Genomic DNA, 19,493 nt, shown 5'->3' with positions numbered 1-19,493 from the left:
AGTGGAGCTGTTGCTGCCTTTTGAACTGAAGGCAACTGAGGGAAGCGCCACGCGATCGCCGGGGGCTGTGGCGCGCGCCTGTAATCCCGCTGCTGGGAGGCTGAGGCTGCCGGATGACTTGAGGTTGGGAGTTCTGGGCTGTTGTGGTCTGTGTCGATCGGGTGCCCACACTCAGGGCAGTGTCCACATGGTGCTCCTCGGGGAACTCGGGTGTACCAGGTGTGCTGCAGAGGGGTGAACCGGCCTAGGTCGGAAACGGAGCAGGTCAAAGTCCCCGCACTGCTCACTAGTGGGATAGCACCTGTGAATGGATGCAGCAGTGCAGCCTGACCAATACAGTGAGACGCAGTCTTTTACACCATTCTTCACCTTGCGGCATTCCCATCTTTTGCCATCAGTGCAAACAATCTCGATGTCTCAATCCTGCTTCCTTCCTTCCCCACTCACTCCCTCCACCCCCTACGCCCGCCACGTTTATTCACTCTCACGATAACCAATCTTTACAAAGTCAACAACAAATCCACACATTTTACAACAACCGAATCTCTCTACAAGTCCTCCACACTCACCCAAACACACTCTCTCAGTCATTACCTCACACTTCCCACACGGCCCTTTTCTCCCTCTCCTCAATATTCACTTCTCTTTTACTGCTCCCTGCTGTTCACAGCACCTACTGTTCTGAGAAAATCTCCACTTTACACAATCCTACCAGCCACGGCCAGCAGAGAGCGCAAAACTCTCTTCATTTTCCTGCCCGAATTCTCCATTGCTCACATTGCCGAAACTTCCATTGCAACCACCAAGCGTTCAAGCTGCCTCCCGGCTCTTTCCCCTCTCCGTCATCCATTCATTCATTCACTTCGGCAAATGATTCTCCTGCAAAACTGTGCAACACTTGAACTCTCATTCTAACTTCTCTCATGCTGTAGCTACCAGAGAGAAAGAAAGAGGCAGCAAGACTGGCATTTCCATGATGCCACAATCAAGTTGACCAACAGCCCATTTTTCCATCTCCTCACTTCCGAGTATGAGGTCTTAGACAAGACAGCGAGAAATAATAGCAGCCGAGATGCACGTTATTTCCAAGAACGGGGGCCTTACTGGCCTCACTTTACAACTGGCGGTGGTCCAAGTGGCAGATCGGTTAGAAGAAAGTTCTCTGTTCCTCTCTGCTGCGATTCTCGCACGCCACTTGAATGCCACCGGTATTCAGTCTTCTGCTTCCCACTCTAATATTGAAAACATATCTTGGCCATTGCTGGAATGGAGCAATATAGTAGCAGAGGTGTAATTTGTTCAAGGGTTCTATCACACAAAATCATGCGACTGCCTTCCCTTACAGTCACAAGAGCATGTAACATAGAAGCTTCCGCAACAGATGTTGAACCATTGCTACTGAACCACCAACAATGCCTACCACTCCATACCACAAATACACTTTTGAAAATCAAATCACAGCACTGTGTTCCTGCTCCCAGTTTATAAGCAGAATCTGAAACTTGAGGACCTAGCACAGAAAGTAGGACAGTGCTGGTCTGAAGCTGCGGAAGGGCTTCTGTGGCACTGCTTGGAATCGTTGGGCTGAACCATATTTCAGAGTTCAGCAGTCATCCTAGCCAAGTATGCTGTCACGGTCACAGACGTGATTGGCACTTGTATAGACGGCTGTGTGTCAAAGAAGAAAATCAGTGCGTTCATCAACCAGAAACCTTGTATGAACTGGGATATCCATTGCCTACTGAAGACCGGGCAGGTGGCATTCAAATTGAATGACTCAGACTTTCATAAGAATTCTGGATACAACCTCTGCAAGGCTATTACAGATGCCAAGAGGCAGTACAGGACTACGTTAGAGACCCAAACTAACCAAATGGACACCCATCGCCTGTCACAAGGCCTACACAGCATAACAGGATGCAAATTGAAGTAGAACAGAATAGCGGAGAAAAACACAGCCTTCCCTGATCTTTTTACAATCCGTTCAAACAGAATGCCAGTGGAATGATACCACCTGCCCCCAACAACCCCAGATCCTCATATTCCTCCAGTCACTGCTGCAGATGTCAGATCGCCTTCTTGAGAGTGAACCCAAGGAAAGCAACTTGTCCGGATGGAGTCCCCAGCCATGCACTTAGATCCTGTGCAGACCAGCTAGCGAGAGAACTTTCTGACATCTTTAACCCCTCGTTGTTACAATCTGAAGTCCCCAACTGCTTCCATTATTCCGGTACCAAAGAAAGCACATGCAATGTGTTTCAATGACTACCGCCTGATGCCTCTGACTTCCATAGTTACAAAGTCCTTTGAGAGGTTAGTCATGGATCACATCAACCCTAGACCCCCAGCCTGCCTCAATCCCTTGCAATCTGCCTACCAGTGCAACAGGTCCACGGTAGATGCCATTTTTCTCATCCTGCACTCATTCGACGAACATCTGAATAATACAGATACCTGTGTCAGGCTTCTACTTATTGATTACAGCTCCACCTTCAACATTATAATACCAACCAAACTAACCTCCAAACTCTGAGACCTAGGTCTTGGGTCTGCTATCTGCAACAGGATCCTCAACCTCTTGATCCATAGACTGCAGTCAGTAAAGAAAGATAACATCACCTCCTCTGCGATGCGCCTCAACACCGGCGCCTCCCAAGAATACGTACTCAAGCTCCTACTGCACTCCCTGTACACTCGGGACTGTGTGGCACAATTTCATCCGAATGCCATTTACAAGTTCACTGAAAACACTACCATTGTATGACAGATATCAGACAACCATGAGTTAGCATACAGAAAGAAGATAGGATGCTTGATCTTATGATGCAAAGATAACAATCTCTCCTCCAAAGTGGTGGGCAAAACTAAGGAGCTTGATCATCGACCTCCGGAAGAAAGAAGAACAACATGACCCTACTTACATCAATGGAGCTGAGGTGGAGAGGGTCGATAGCGTCAAATTCCTTGGAGTGATGATAACCAGCAACCTGCACTGAACCTCCCACAGAGGTGTGATAATCAAGAAGGCACAACAATGCCTCTTCTTCCTCTGAACGCTTATGAAATTCAGCATGTCTGTAAGGACCCTCACTAACTCTTATAGATGCATCATAGAAAGCATTCTACCCAGCTACATCATGGCTGGTACAGTAATTGCTCTACCCATGGCCATAAGAACCTACAGAAAGTTATGTGAACAGCCCAGACAATCACACAAGCCATGGACTCCCTCTACGTATACTGTAGTTCCGGAATGGCAGCTAGTGTCAACAGTGACACCACCAATCCTGGTATTAATCTCTTCCAACCTCTTCCATCACGCAGAAGATACAAAAGCTTAAACGCACATACCAGTGGGTTCCAGAACAAATTTTTACCCGCTGTTATTCGTCTGTCGAATGGGTCTCTCAAATTTCAAATCTAATGGCGATCTCTTTTTGTCCTCTCCTTGCAGCCATAACTTTCTCTGCCTTGCTCTGTTCAATCACTCTATGATCTGCTTATTCTGTACACAAAACACAACTTTCAACTGCACTTAGGTATGTGTGACAACGATAAATCACATCAAATCAAGTGCAACAGCCTGCTCGACTTACACAGTGACTGCAGTGGAGCTGTTGTCACCACTTGCAACTGACAAAGTCCAGCTGCATACATGACATGGATAAACAAACAGCATTAACATTTTGCGTCTGAAATGTTTTCTTCAGAACTGAACAGTCTTGGAATTTAAACATTTTTATGCTGTTGAGAGAGGGGGAGAAACATTAAGTAGAATAAATGGTAATGGTGCTCAGAGCAGGAGACAAAAAGAGTGGTAATGTTAGTAAAAGTGAGATGGAAATGTAAAATGCATGGAGATACTAGGTGCAAAAGAGAGAAAGAAAATCTATTCTGTTGAGAGTGAAACAACACGATACATTTTTTTTTAAAAAAGCAATGGAGGTGAAGGAAGGAGTCAGTTTCTAAACCAACTGGAGGGGTAGATGTCATGCTGTGAAGTTTGTTGACTCAATGTTCAGGGCTAGCATAGGGAGATGTGACATGAAAATGTGATGTTGTTCCTCCAGTTCACATTGAACATTAATACAACACTATAGCACACCCAGGATGGGAATTTTAGCATGGGAACATGATGGTTTAAGTGAAAAGGCAAACAACTGGCTGGTGAGTGTCATAATTAGGGATTGGGCACAGGTATGACATCATCGATATATCAGAGAAAGAGTTGTTGGTAGTCTCGGAATAGAAACACAACAAGGCATGTTTCACATACTGAGTTGAGAGTGTGATGCTGGAAATGCACAGCTGGTCAGGCAGCATCCGAGGAGCAGGAGAATTGACATTCAGGCATAAGCCCTTCATCAGGAATGAGAAGTTCTCATCTTTTCCATGTTCCAAATACCAACAAAGGCACAAGCATAGCCTGGGACATATGTGGTTGTCTATACTTTGAGTGTTGTCATCTTGAGGTTGTACAGGACATGAGTGAGACCTAGGATGGGGGAATTTCAAGAACAGGGGATATATTTTTAAGGTGAGAGGAGGGAGATTTTAAAAAGACATGAGGGGCAATTTATTTTTACACAGAAGGTGATTCACATGTGGAATGAACTTCCTGAGGAAATCCTGAATGTTGAGCACAATTGCAAAGTTTAAAAGACACCTAGGTAAATATATGAATAGCAAAGGTTTGGAGAGATAGGAGTAGACATTTTTTCCTAGATTTGCTTAAGAAATGTTGTAAGGAGAAAGCCGGGAACTATTGGCCTGTCTGACTTTGGTTGTGGGTAGATTGATGGAGGTGATTTTAAAACATAAACTTTATGGACATTTAGAGAGACATAAATTGATTCGGGATAGTCAGCGTGGCTTTGTGTGAGAAAAATAATTTCTCACAAACATGCTTGCAGTTTTGAAGAAGTTACCAAAACGATTGATGAAGGCAGAACAGTAGATATTGTTTACTTGGACTTTAGTAGAACTTTTGACAAGGTTCCACATTATAGACTAATTAGTAAAGTTAGGTCACAAGATTGAGCTTGCCAATTGGACGCATTATTGGCTTAATGGCAGGAGAAAGAGACTAGTGGTTGAGGGTTGCTTTCAGATTGAAGGCCTGTCACCAGAGTGTTCCACAAGGTTCGGTTCTGGGAAATCTTTTGTTTGTCATCTATATGAATGATTTGGATGAGCATATAGAAGGCATGGTTAGTCAGCTTGCAGACAGCACCAAAAGTGGTAGCGTAGTAGCCAGTGAAATAGGTTTCCTAAGATTACAAAGGGATCTTGTTCAAATGGGTCAATGGGTTCAAAAATGGCAGATGGTGTTCATTCTGGATAAATGCAAGGTATTGCATTTGTGTTCAACAAATAAGGGTAGGACACATAGGGCAGAACCAAAAGTAGGGCCTTGGTTGTGTTTATACACAAGTAGTGTTGGTAGAACAGAGAGGCCAATGGGTTCAGGTACACCATTCCTTGAAGTTTCCATCACATATAGACAGGGTGGTTCAAGAGACATTTTGCACGCTGTGCCTTCATTGCTCAATCCTTTGAGTATAGGCGTTGAAAAGTCACGTTGTGTTTGGGCAGGACATTGGTGAGACATCTTCTGGAATATAGTGTTCAGTTCTGTTTGCCAAGTAATAGGAAGGATATTTTTAAGCTGGAGGAATTCAGAAGAGGTTTACTGGATTTTGCCAGGTATGGAAAGTTTGAGCTGTAAAGAAAGGCTGGATAGACTGGGTAGGAACAAATTACTGCAGATGCTGGAATCTGTAACAGGAAACAAAAAGTGTTGGAGATCACAATGGTCGATGGAGAGAAAGCAAGCTCGTGTTATGAATCTCGATGAATCTACATCAGAGCTGAAGTGAAGTGAAGCGATAGGCTGGAACCTTTTACACTGGAGAGTAGCAGGTCAAGTGGAAACCTTATGGACGTTTATAAAATAAAATAATGAAGGGTATAGATAGGATGAAGAGTAGTTGTCTTTTTCCTCGGATGGGGGATTTCAGGAGAGGGGGCACATTTCAAGGGCAGAAGTGCGAGAGTTAAAAAAGACATGGATCTGGACCAGTAGCAGTGAGCTACGGCGAGTTTAGTTTGAGATTATGTTCGGCACAGAGTGATTGGGCTGAAGGGTTTGTTTCCGTACTGCATGACTCGATGACTCTCTGTGAAACTGCGTCCACCTGTTGTCTTTGCAGCAATGTCTGCAGTGGAGCTGTTTCTGCCGTTTGAACTGAAGGCAACTGAGGGAAGCGTCACACGATCGCAGGGGGCTGTGGCGCGCGCCTGTAATCCCGCTGCTGGGAGGCTGAGGCTGTCGGATGACTTGAGGTTAGGAGTTCTGGGCTGTTGTGGTCTGTGTCGATCGGGTGCCCACACTCAGGGCAGTGTCCACATGGTGCTCCTCGGGGAACTCGGGTGTACCAGGTGTGCTGCAGAGGGGTGAACCGGCCTAGGTCGGAAACGGAGCAGGTCAAAGACCCCGCACTGCTCAGTAGTGGGATAGCATCTGTGAATGGATGCAGCAGTGCAGCCTGACCAATACAGTGAGACGCAGTCTTTTACACCATTCTTTACCTTGCGGCATTCCCATCTTTTGCCATCAGTGCAAACAATCTCGATATCTCAATCCTGCTTCCTTCCTTCCCCACTCACTCCCTCCACCCCCTACGCCCGCCACGTTTATTCACTCTCACGATAACCAATCTTTACAAAGTCAACAACAAATCCACACATTTTACAACAACCGAATCTCTCTACAAGTCCTCCACACTCACCCAAACACACTCTCTCAGTCATTACCTCACACTTCCCACACTGCCCTTTTCTCCCTCTCCTCAATATTCACTTCTCTTTTACTGCTCCCTGCTGTTCACAGCACCTACTGTTCTGAGAAAATCTCCACTTTACACAATCCTACCAGCCACGGCCAGCAGAGAGCGCAAAACTCTCTTCATTTTCCTGCCCGAATTCTCCATTGCTCACATTGCCGAAACTTCCATTGCAACCACCAAGCGTTCAAGCTGCCTCCCGGCTCTTTCCCCTCTCCGTCATCCATTCATTCATTCACTTCGGCAAATGATTCTCCTGCAAAACTGTGCAACACTTGAACTCTCATTCTAACTTCTCTCATGCTGTAGCTACCAGAGAGAAAGAAAGAGGCAGCAAGACTGGCATTTCCATGATGCCACAATCAAGTTGACCAACAGCCCATTTTTCCATCTCCTCACTTCCGAGTATGAGGTCTTAGACAAGACAGCGAGAAATAATAGCAGCCGAGATGCACGTTATTTCCAAGAACGGGGGCCTTACTGGCCTCACTTTACAACTGGCGGTGGTCCAAGTGGCAGATCGGTTAGAAGAAAGTTCTCTGTTCCTCTCTGCTGCGATTCTCGCACGCCACTTGAATGCCACCGGTATTCAGTCTTCTGCTTCCCACTCTAATATTGAAAACATATCTTGGCCATTGCTGGAGTGGAGCAATATAGTAGCAGAGGTGTAATTTGTTCAAGGGTTCTATCACACAAAATCATGCGACTGCCTTCCCTTACAGTCACAAGAGCATGTAACATAGAAGCTTCCGCAACAGATGTTGAACCATTGCTACTGAACCACCAACAATGCCTACCACTCCATACCACAAATACACTTTTGAAAATCAGATCACAGCACTGTGTTCCTGCTCCCAGTTTATAAGCAGAATCTGAAACTTGAGGACCTAGCACAGAAAGTAGGACAGTGCTGGTCTGAAGCTGCAGAAGGGCTTCTGTGGCGCTGCTTGGAATCGTTGGGCTGAACCATATTTCAGAGTTCAGCAGTCATCCTAGCCAAGTATGCTGTCCCGGTCACAGACGTGATTGGCATTTGTATAGACGGCTGTGTGTCAAAGAAGAAAATCAGTGCGTTCATCAACCAGAAACCTTGTATGAACTGGGATATCCATTGCCTACTGAAGACCGGGCAGGTGGCATTCAAATTGAATGACTCAGACTTTCATAAGAATTCTGGATACAACCTCTGCAAGGCTATTACAGATGCCAAGAGGCAGTACAGGACTACGTTAGAGACCCAAACTAACCAAATGGACACCCATCGCCTGTCACAAGGCCTACACAGCATAACAGGATGCAAATTGAAGCAGAACAGAATAGCGGAGAAAAACACAGCCTTCCCTGATCTTTTTACAATCCGTTCAAACAGAATGCCAGTGGAATGATACCACCTGCCCCCAACAACCCCAGATCCTCATATTCCTCCAGTCACTGCTGCAGATGTCAGATCGCCTTCTTGAGAGTGAACCCAAGGAAAGCAACTTGTCCGGATGGAGTCCCCAGCCATGCACTTAGATCCTGTGCAGACCAGCTAGCGAGAGAACTTTCTGACATCTTTAACCCCTCGTTGTTACAATCTGAAGTCCCCAACTGCTTCCATTATTCCGGTACCAAAGAAAGCACATGCAATGTGTCTCAATGACTACCGCCTGATGCCTCTGACTTCCATAGTTACAAAGTCCTTTGAGAGGTTAGTCATGGATCACATCAACCCTAGACCCCCAGCCTGCCTCAATCCCTTGCAATCTGCCTACCAGTGCAACAGGTCCACGGTAGATGCCATTTTTCTCATCCTGCACTCATTCGACGAACATCTGAATAATATAGATACCTGTGTCAGGCTTCTACTTATTGATTACAGCTCCACCTTCAACATTATAATACCAACCAAACTAACCTCCAAACTCTGAGACCTAGGTCTTGGGTCTGCTATCTGCAACAGGATCCTCAACCTCTTGATCCATAGACTGCAGTCAGTAAAGAAAGATAACATCACCTCCTCTGCGATGCGCCTCAACACCGGCGCCTCCCAAGAATACGTACTCAAGCTCCTACTGCACTCCCTGTACACTCGGGACTGTGTGGCACAATTTCATCCGAATGCCATTTACAAGTTCACTGAAAACACTACCATTGTATGACAGATATCAGACAGCATACAGAAAGAAGATAGGATGCTTGATCTTATGATGCAAAGATAACAATCTCTCCTCCAAAGTGGTGGGCAAAACTAAGGAGCTTGATCATCGACCTCCGGAAGAAAGAAGAACAACATGACCCTACTTACATCAATGGAGCTGAGGTGGAGAGGGTCGATAGCGTCAAATTCCTTGGAGTGATGATAACCAGCAACCTGCACTGAACCTCCCACAGAGGTGTGATAATCAAGAAGGCACAACAATGCCTCTTCTTCCTCTGAACGCTTATGAAATTCAGCATGTCTGTAAGGACCCTCACTAACTCTTATAGATGCATCATAGAAAGCATTCTACCCAGCTACATCATGGCTGGTACAGTAATTGCTCTACCCATGGCCATAAGAACCTACAGAAAGTTATGTGAACAGCCCAGACAATCACACAAGCCATGGACTCCCTCTACGTATACTGTAGTTCCGGAATGGCAGCTAGCGTCAACAGTGACACCTCCAATCCTGGTATTAATCTCTTCCAACCTCTTCCATCACGCAGAAGATACAAAAGCTTAAACGCACATACCAGTGGGTTCCAGAACAAATTTTTACCCGCTGTTATTCGTCTGTCGAATGGGTCTCTCAAATTTCAAATCTAATGGCGATCTCTTTTTGTCCTCTCCTTGCAGCCATAACTTTCTCTGCCTTGCTCTGTTCAATCACCCTATGATCTGCTTATTCTGTACACAAAACACAACTTTCAACTGCACTTAGGTATGTGTGACAACGATAAATCACATCAAATCAAGTGCAACAGCCTGCTCGACTTACACAGTGACTGCAGTGGAGCTGTTGTCACCACTTGCAACTGACAAAGTCCAGCTGCATACATGACATGGATAAACAAACAGCATTAACATTTTGCGTCTGAAATGTTTTCTTCAGAACTGAACAGTCTTGGAATTTAAACATTTTTATGCTGTTGAGAGAGGGGGAGAAACATGAAGTAGAATAAATGGTAATGGTGCTCAGAGCAGGAGACAAAAAGAGTGGTAATGTTAGTAAAAGTGAGATGGAAATGTAAAATGCATGGAGATACCAGGTGCAAAAGAGAGAAAGAAAATCTATTCTGTTGAGAGTGAAACAACACGATACATTTTTTTTTAAAAAAGCAATGGAGGTGAAGGAAGGAGTCAGTTTCTAAACCAACTGGAGGGGTAGATGTCATGCTGTGAAGTTTGTTGACTCAATGTTCAGGGCTCGCATAGGGAGATGTGAAATGAAAATGTGATGTTGTTCCTTCAGTTCACATTGAACATTAATACAACACTATAGCACACCCAGGATGGGAATTTTAGCATGGGAACATGATGGTTTAAGTGAAAAGGCAAACAACTGGCTGGTGAGTGTCATAATTAGGGATTGGGCACAGGTATGACATCATCGATATATCAGAGAAAGAGTTGTTGGTAGTCTCGGAATAGAAACACAACAAGGCATGTTTCACATACTGAGTTGAGAGTGTGATGCTGGAAATGCACAGCTGGTCAGGCAGCATCCGAGGAGCAGGAGAATTGACATTCAGGCATAAGCCCTTCATCAGGAATGAGAAGTTCTCATCTTTTCCATGTTCCAAATACCAACAAAGGCACAAGCATAGCCTGGGACATATGTGGTTGTCTATACTTTGAGTGTTGTCATCTTGAGGTTGTACAGGACATGCGTGAGACCTAGGATGGGGGAATTTCAAGAACAGGGGATATATTTTTAAGGTGAGAGGAGGGAGATTTTAAAAAGACATGAGGAGCAATTTATTTTTACACAGAAGGTGATTCACATGTGGAATGAACTTCCTGAGGAAATCCTGAATGTTGAGCACAATTGCAAAGTTTAAAAGACACCTAGGTAAATATATGAATAGCAAAGGTTTGGAGAGATAGTAGACATTTTTTCCTAGATTTGCTTAAGAAATGTTGTAAGGAGAAAGCCGGGAACTATTGGCCTGTCTGACTTTGGTTGTGGGTAGATTGATGGAGGTGATTTTAAAACATAAACTTTATGGACATTTAGAGAGACATAAATTGATTCGGGATAGTCAGCGTGGCTTTGTGTGAGAAAAATAATTTCTCACAAACATGCTTGCAGTTTTGAAGAAGTTACCAAAACGATTGATGAAGGCAGAACAGTAGATATTGTTTACTTGGACTTTAGTAGAACTTTTGACAAGGTTCCACATTATAGACTAATTAGTAAAGTTAGGTCACAAGATTGAGCTTGCCAATTGGACGCATTATTGGCTTAATGGCAGGAGAAAGAGACTAGTGGTTGAGGGTTGCTTTCAGATTGAAGGCCTGTCACCAGAGTGTTCCACAAGGATCGGTTCTGGGAAATCTTTTGTTTGTCATCTATATGAATGATTTGGATGAGCATATAGAAGGCATGGTTAGTCAGCTTGCAGACAGCACCAAAAGTGGTAGCGTAGTAGCCAGTGAAATAGGTTTCCTAAGATTACAAAGGGATCTTGTTCAAATGGGTCAATGGGTTCAAAAATGGCAGATGGTGTTCAATCTGGATAAATGCAAGGTATTGCATTTGGGTTCAACAAATAAGGGTAGGACACATAGGGCACAACCAAAAGTAGGGCCTTGGTTGTGTTTATACACAAGTAGTGTTGGTAGAACAGAGAGGCCAATGGGTTCAGGTACACCATTCCTTGAAGTTTCCATCACATATAGACAGGGTGGTTCAAGAGACATTTTGCACGCTGTGCCTTCATTGCTCAATCCTTTGAGTATAGGCGTTGAAAAGTCACGTTGTGTTTGGGCAGGACATTGGTGAGACATCTTGTGGAATATAGTGTTCAGTTCTGTTTGCCAAGTAATAGGAAGGATATTTTTAAGCTGGAGGAATTCAGAAGAGGTTTACTGGATTTTGCCAGGTATGGAAAGTTTGAGCTGTAAAGAAAGGCTGGATAGACTGGGTAGGAACAAATTACTGCAGATGCTGGAATCTGTAACAGGAAACAAAAAGTGTTGGAGATCACAATGGTCGATGGAGAGAAAGCAAGCTCGTGTTATGAATCTCGATGAATCTATATCAGAGCTGAAGTGAAGTGAAGCGATAGGCTGGAACCTTTTACACTGGAGAGTAGCAGGTCAAGTGGAAACCTTATGGACGTTTATAAAATAAAATAATGAAGGGTATAGATAGGATGAAGAGTAGTTGTCTTTTTCCTCGGATGGGGGATTTCAGGAGAGGGGGCACATTTTAAGGGCAGAAGTGCGAGAGTTAAAAAAGACATGAGGGGCATCTTTTTTTCCATAGAGGGTGGGGGTTAGCCAGTGGAATGAAGTTCCTGAGGAACTGATGGATGTGGGCACCGTTACAATGTTTAAAAGATATTTGGGTAAGTACATGAAAAGGGAAAGTTTGGATCTGGACCAGTAGCAGTGAGCTACGGCGAGTTTAGTTTGAGATTCTGTTCGGCGCAGAGTGATTGGGCTGAAGGGTTTGTTTCCGTACTGCATGACTCGATGACTCTCTGTGAAACTGCGTCCGCCTGTTGTCTTTGCAGCAATGTCTGCAGTGGAGCTGTTGCTGCCGTTTGAACTGAAGGCAACTGAGGGAAGCGCCACGCGATCGCCGGGGGCTGTGGCGCGCGCCTGTAATCCCGCTGCTGGGAGGCTGAGGCTGCCGGATGACTTGAGGTTGGGAGTTCTGTGCTGTTGTGGTCTGTGTCGATCGGGTGCCCACACTCAGGGCAGGGTCCACATGGTGCTCCTCGGGGAACTCGGGTGTACCAGGTGTGCTGCAGAGGGGTGAACCGGCCCAGGTCGGAAACGGAGCAGGTCAAAGCCCCCGCGCTGCTCAGTAGTGGGATAGCACCTGTGAATGGATGCAGCAGTGCAGCCTGACCAATACAGTGAGACGCAGTCTTTTACACCATTCTTTACCTTGCGGCATTCCCATCTTTTGCCATCAGTGCAAACAATCTCGATGTCTCAATCCTGCTTCCTTCCTTCCCCACTCACTCCCTCCACCCCCTACGCCCGCCACGTTTATTCACTCTCACGATAACCAATCTTTACAAAGTCAACAACAAATCCACACATTTTACAACAACCGAATCTCTCTACAAGTCCTCCACACTCACCCAAACACACTCTCTCAGTCATTACCTCACACTTCCCACACTGCCCTTTTCTACCTCTCCTCAATATTCACTTCTCTTTTACTGCTCCCTGCTGTTCACAGCACCTACTGTTCTGAGAAAATCTCCACTTTACACAATCCTACCAGCCACGGCCAGCAGAGAGCGCAAAACTCTCTTCATTTTCCTGCCCGAATTCTCCATTGCTCACATTGCCGAAACTTCCATTGCAACCACCAAGCGTTCAAGCTGCCTCCCGGCTCTTTCCCCTCTCCGTCATCCATTCATTCATTCACTTCGGCAAATGATTCTCCTGCAAAACTGTGCAACACTTGAACTCTCATTCTAACTTCTCTCATGCTGTAGCTACCAGAGAGAAAGAAAGAGGCAGCAAGACTGGCATTTCCATGATGCCACAATCAAGTTGACCAACAGCCCATTTTTCCATCTCCTCACTTCCGAGTATGAGGTCTTAGACAAGACAGCGAGAAATAATAGCAGCCGAGATGCACGTTATTTCCAAGAACGGGGGCCTGACTGGCCTCACTTTACAACTGGCGGTGGTCCAAGTGGCAGATCGGTTAGAAGAAAGTTCTCTGTTCCTCTCTGCTGCGATTCTCGCACGCCACTTGAATGCCACCGGTATTCAGTCTTCTGCTTCCCACTCTAATATTGAAAACATATCTTGGCCATTGCTGGAATGGAGCAATATAGTAGCAGAGGTGTAATTTGTTCAAGGGTTCTATCGCACAAAATCATGCGACTGCCTTCCCTTACAGTCACAAGAGCATGTAACATAGAAGCTTCCGCAACAGATGTTGAACCATTGCTACTGAACCACCAACAATGCCTACCACTCCATACCACAAATACACTTTTGAAAATCAGATCACAGCACTGTGTTCCTGCTCCCAGTTTATAAGCAGAATCTGAAACTTGAGGACCTAGCACAGAAAGTAGGACAGTGCTGGTCTGAAGCTGCAGAAGGGCTTCTGTGGCGCTGCTTGGAATCGTTGGGCTGAACCATATTTCAGAGTTCAGCAGTCATCCTAGCCAAGTATGCTGTCACGGTCACAGACGTGATTGGCATTTGTATAGACGGCTGTGTGTCAAAGAAGAAAATCAGTGCGTTCATCAACCAGAAACCTTGTATGAACTGGGATATCCATTGCCTACTGAAGACCGGGCAGGTGGCATTCAAATTGAATGACTCAGACTTTCATAAGAATTCTGGATACAACCTCTGCAAGGCTATTACAGATGCCAAGAGGCAGTACAGGACTATGTTAGAGACCCAAACTAACCAAATGGACACCCATCGCCTGTCACAAAGCCTACACAGCATAACAGGATGCAAATTGAAGCAGAACAGAATAGCGGAGAAAAACACAGCCTTCCCTGATCTTTTTACAATCCGTTCAAACAGAATGCCAGTGGAATGATACCACCTGCCCCCAACAACCCCAGATCCTCATATTCCTCCAGTCACTGCTGCAGATGTCAGATCGCCTTCTTGAGAGTGAACCCAAGGAAAGCAACTTGTCCGGATGGAGTCCCCAGCCATGCACTTAGATCCTGTGCAGACCAGCTAGCGAGAGAACTTTCTGACATCTTTAACCCCTCGTTGTTACAATCTGAAGTCCCCAACTGCTTCCATTATTCCGGTACCAAAGAAAGCACATGCAATGTGTCTCAATGACTACCGCCTGATGCCTCTGACTTCCATAGTTACAAAGTCCTTTGAGAGGTTAGTCATGGATCACATCAACCCTAGACCCCCAGCCTGCCTCAATCCCTTGCAATCTGCCTACCAGTGCAACAGGTCCACGGTAGATGCCATTTTTCTCATCCTGCACTCATTCGATGAACATCTGAATAATACAGATACCTGTGTCAGGCTTCTACTTATTGATTACAGCTCCACCTTCAACATTATAATACCAACCAAACTCTCCTCCAAACTCTGAGACCTAGGTCTTGGGTCTGCTATCTGCAACAGGATCCTCAACCTCTTGATCCATAGACTGCAGTCAGTAAAGAAAGATAACATCACCTCCTCTGCGATGCGCCTCAACACCGGCGCCTCCCAAGAATACGTACTCAAGCTCCTACTGCACTCCCTGTACACTCGGGACTGTGTGGCACAATTTCATCCGAATGCCATTTACAAGTTCACTGAAAACACTACCATTGTATGACAGATATCAGACAACCATGAGTTAGCATACAGAAAGAAGATAGGATGCTTGATCTTATGATGCAAAGATAACAATCTCTCCTCCAAAGTGGTGGGCAAAACTAAGGAGCTTGATCATCGACCTCCGGAAGAAAGAAGAACAACATGACCCCACTTATATCAATGGAGCTGAGGTGGAGAGGTTCGATAGCGTCAAATTCCTTGGAGTGATGATAACCAGCAACCTGCACTGAACCTCCCACAGAGGTGTGATAATCAAGAAGGCACAACAATGCCTCTTCTTCCTCTGAACGCTTATGAAATTCAGCATGTCTGTAAGGACCCTCACTAACTCTTATAGATGCATCATAGAAAGCATTCTACCCAGCTACATCATGGCTGGTACAGTAATTGCTCTACCCATGGCCATAAGAACCTACAGAAAGTTATGTGAACAGCCCAGACAATCACACAAGCCATGGACTCCCTCTACGTATACTGTAGTTCCGGAATGGCAGCTAGCGTCAACAGTGACACCTCCAATCCTGGTATTAATCTCTTCCAACCTCTTCCATCACGCAGAAGATACAAAAGCTTAAACGCACATACCAGTGGGTTCCAGAACAAATTTTTACCTGCTGTTATTCGTCTGTCGAATGGGTCTCTCAAATTTCAAATCTAATGGCGATCTCTTTTTGTCCTCTCCTTGCAGCCATAACTTTCTCTGCCTTGCTCTGTTCAATCACCCTATGATCTGCTTATTCTGTACACAAAACACAACTTTCAACTGCACTTAGTTATGTGTGACAACGATAAATCACATCAAATCAAGTGCAACAGCCTGCTCGACTAACACAGTGACTGCAGTGGAGCTGTTGTCACCACTTGCAACTGACAAAGTCCAGCTGCATACATGACATGGATAAACAAACAGCATTAACATTTTGCGTCTGAAATGTTTTCTTCAGAACTGAACAGTCTTGGAATTTAATCATTTTTATGCTGTTGAGAGAGGGGGAGAAACATTAAGTAGAATAAATGGTAATGGTGCTCAGAGCAGGAGACAAAAAGAGTGGTAATGTTAGTAAAAGTGAGATGGAAATGTAAAATGCATGGAGATACTAGGTGCAAAAGAGAGAAAGAAAATCTATTCTGTTGAGAGTGAAACAACACGATACATTTTTTTTTAAAAAAGCAATGGAGGTGAAGGAAGGAGTCAGTTTCTAAACCAACTGGAGGGGTAGATGTCATGCTGTGAAGTTTGTTGACTCAATGTTCAGGGCTAGCATAGGGAGATGTGACATGAAAATGTGATGTTGTTCCTCCAGTTCACATTGAACATTAATACAACACTATAGCACACCCAGGATGGGAATTTTAGCATGGGAACATGATGGTTTAAGTGAAAAGGCAAACAACTGGCTGGTGAGTGTCATAATTAGGGATTGGGCACAGGTATGACATCATCGATATATCAGAGAAAGAGTTGTTGGTAGTCTCGGAATAGAAACACAACAAGGCATGTTTCACATACTGAGTTGAGAGTGTGATGCTGGAAATGCACAGCTGGTCAGGCAGCATCCGAGGAGCAGGAGAATTGACATTCAGGCATAAGCCCTTCATCAGGAATGAGAAGTTCTCATCTTTTCCATGTTCCAAATACCAACAAAGGCACAAGCATAGCCTGGGACATATGTGGTTGTCTATACTTTGAGTGTTGTCATCTTGAGGTTGTACAGGACATGAGTGAGACCTAGGATGGGGGAATTTCAAGAACAGGGGATATATTTTTAAGGTGAGAGGAGGGAGATTTTAAAAAGACATGAGGGGCAATTTATTTTTACACAGAAGGTGATTCACATGTGGAATGAACTTCCTGAGGAAATCCTGAATGTTGAGCACAATTGCAAAGTTTAAAAGACACCTAGGTAAATATATGAATAGCAAAGGTTTGGAGAGATAGGAGTAGACATTTTTTCCTAGATTTGCTTAAGAAATGTTGTAAGGAGAAAGCCGGGAACTATTGGCCTGTCTGACTTTGGTTGTGGGTAGATTGATGGAGGTGATTTTAAAACATAAACTTTATGGACATTTAGAGAGACATAAATTGATTCGGGATAGTCAGCGTGGCTTTGTGTGAGAAAAATAATTTCTCACAAACATGCTTGCAGTTTTGAAGAAGTTACCAAAACGATTGATGAAGGCAGAACAGTAGATATTGTTTACTTGGACTTTAGTAGAACTTTTGACAAGGTTCCACATTATAGACTAATTAGTAAAGTTAGGTCACAAGATTGAGCTTGCCAATTGGACGCATTATTGGCTTAATGGCAGGAGAAAGAGACTAGTGGTTGAGGGTTGCTTTCAGATTGAAGGCCTGTCACCAGAGTGTTCCACAAGGATCGGTTCTGGGAAATCTTTTGTTTGTCATCTATATGAATGATTTGGATGAGCATATAGAAGGCATGGTTAGTCAGCTTGCAGACAGCACCAAAAGTGGTAGCGTAGTAGCCAGTGAAATAGGTTTCCTAAGATTACAAAGGGATCTTGTTCAAATGGGTCAATGGGTTCAAAAATGGCAGATGGTGTTCAATCTGGATAAATGCAAGGTATTGCATTTGGGTTCAACAAATAAGGGTAGGACACATAGGGCACAACCAAAAGTAGGGCCTTGGTTGTGTTTATACACAAGTAGTGTTGGTAGAACAGAGAGGCCAATGGGTTCAGGTACACCATTCCTTGAAGTTTCCATCACATATAGACAGGGTGGTTCAAGAGACATTTTGCACGCTGTGCCTTCATTGCTCAATCCTTTGAGTATAGGCGTTGAAAAGTCACGTTGTGTTTGGGCAGGACATTGGTGAGACATCTTCTGGAATATAGTGTTCAGTTCTGTTTGCCAAGTAATAGGAAGGATATTTTTAAGCTGGAGGAATTCAGAAGAGGTTTACTGGATTTTGCCAGGTATGGAAAGTTTGAGCTGTAAAGAAAGGCTGGATAGACTGGGTAGGAACAAATTACTGCAGATGCTGGAATCTGTAACAGGAAACAAAAAGTGTTGGAGATCACAATGGTCGATGGAGAGAAAGCAAGCTCGTGTTATGAATCTCGATGAATCTACATCAGAGCTGAAGTGAAGTGAAGCGATAGGCTGGAACCTTTTACACTGGAGAGTAGCAGGTCAAGTGGAAACCTTATGGACGTTTATAAAATAAAATAATGCAGGGTATAGATAGGATGAAGAGTAGTTGTCTTTTTCCTCGGATGGGGGATTTCAGGAGAGGGGGCAGAATTTAAAGGGCAGAAGTGCGAGAGTTAAAAAAGACATGAGGGGCATCTTTTTTTCCATAGAGGGTGGGGGTTAGCCAGTGGAATGAAGTTCCTGAGGAACTGATGGATGTGGGCACCGTTACAATGTTTAAAAGATATTTGGGTAAGTACATGAAAAGGGAAAGTTTGGATCTGGACCAGTAGCAGTGAGCTACGGCGAGTTTAGTTTGAGATTATGTTCGGCACAGAGTGATTGGGCTGAAGGGTTTGTTTCCGTACTGCATGACTCGATGACTCTCTGTGAAACTGCGTCCGCCTGTTGTCTTTGCAGCAATGTCTGCAGTGGAGCTGTTGCTGCCGTTTGAACTGAAGGCAACTGAGGGAAGCGCCACGCGATCGCCGGGGGCTGTGGCGCGCGCCTGTAATCCCGCTGCTGGGAGGCTGAGGCTGCCGGATGACTTGAGGTTGGGAGTTCTGGGCTGTTGTGGTCTGTGTCGATCGGGTGCCCACACTCAGGGCAGTGTCCACATGGTGCTCCTCGGGGAACTCGGGTGTACCAGGTGTGCTGCAGAGGGGTGAACCGGCCCAGGTCGGAAACGGAGCAGGTCAAAGCCCCCGCACTGCTCAGTAGTGGGATAGCACCTGTGAATGGATGCAGCAGTGCAGCCTGACCAATACAGTGAGACGCAGTCTTTTACACCATTCTTTACCTTGCGGCATTCCCATCTTTTGCCATCAGTGCAAACAATCTCGATGTCTCAATCCTGCTTCCTTCCTTCCCCACTCACTCCCTCCACCCCCTACGCCCGCCACGTTTATTCACTCTCACGATAACCAATCTTTACAAAGTCAACAATTATGATTCCTGAAGAAGGGCCTGTGCCCGAAACGTCGAATCTCCTGTTCCCTGGATGCTGCCTG

At 45.0% G+C, this 19,493-nt stretch overlaps 4 non-coding genes across 4 annotated transcripts; all 4 read left to right on the top strand.

Annotated features, from left to right (window-relative positions):
* Positions 1-57: 57 nt before the first annotated feature.
* LOC148146903 (signal recognition particle RNA) lies at positions 58-355 on the top strand. The gene has a single exon (XR_015760282.1).
* A 5,924-nt stretch (positions 356-6,279) lies between these two features.
* Positions 6,280-6,577, top strand: LOC148146902 (signal recognition particle RNA). Its single transcript, XR_015760297.1, has one exon.
* A 6,040-nt stretch (positions 6,578-12,617) lies between these two features.
* LOC148146901 (signal recognition particle RNA) lies at positions 12,618-12,915 on the top strand. The gene has a single exon (XR_015760266.1).
* Positions 12,916-18,970: 6,055 nt separating this feature from the next.
* On the top strand, positions 18,971-19,268 carry LOC148146900 (signal recognition particle RNA). Its single transcript, XR_015760312.1, has one exon.
* The last annotated feature ends 225 nt before the right edge of the window (positions 19,269-19,493 follow it).

Source organism: Chiloscyllium plagiosum, unplaced genomic scaffold, assembly GCF_037043375.1.
Source record: "Chiloscyllium plagiosum isolate Xiang-an unplaced genomic scaffold, Cpla_swu_hap1 HiC_scaffold_18, whole genome shotgun sequence".
NCBI lineage: Eukaryota > Metazoa > Chordata > Chondrichthyes > Orectolobiformes > Hemiscylliidae > Chiloscyllium > Chiloscyllium plagiosum.
This window is presented reverse-complemented; position numbering and strand designations above follow the sequence as displayed.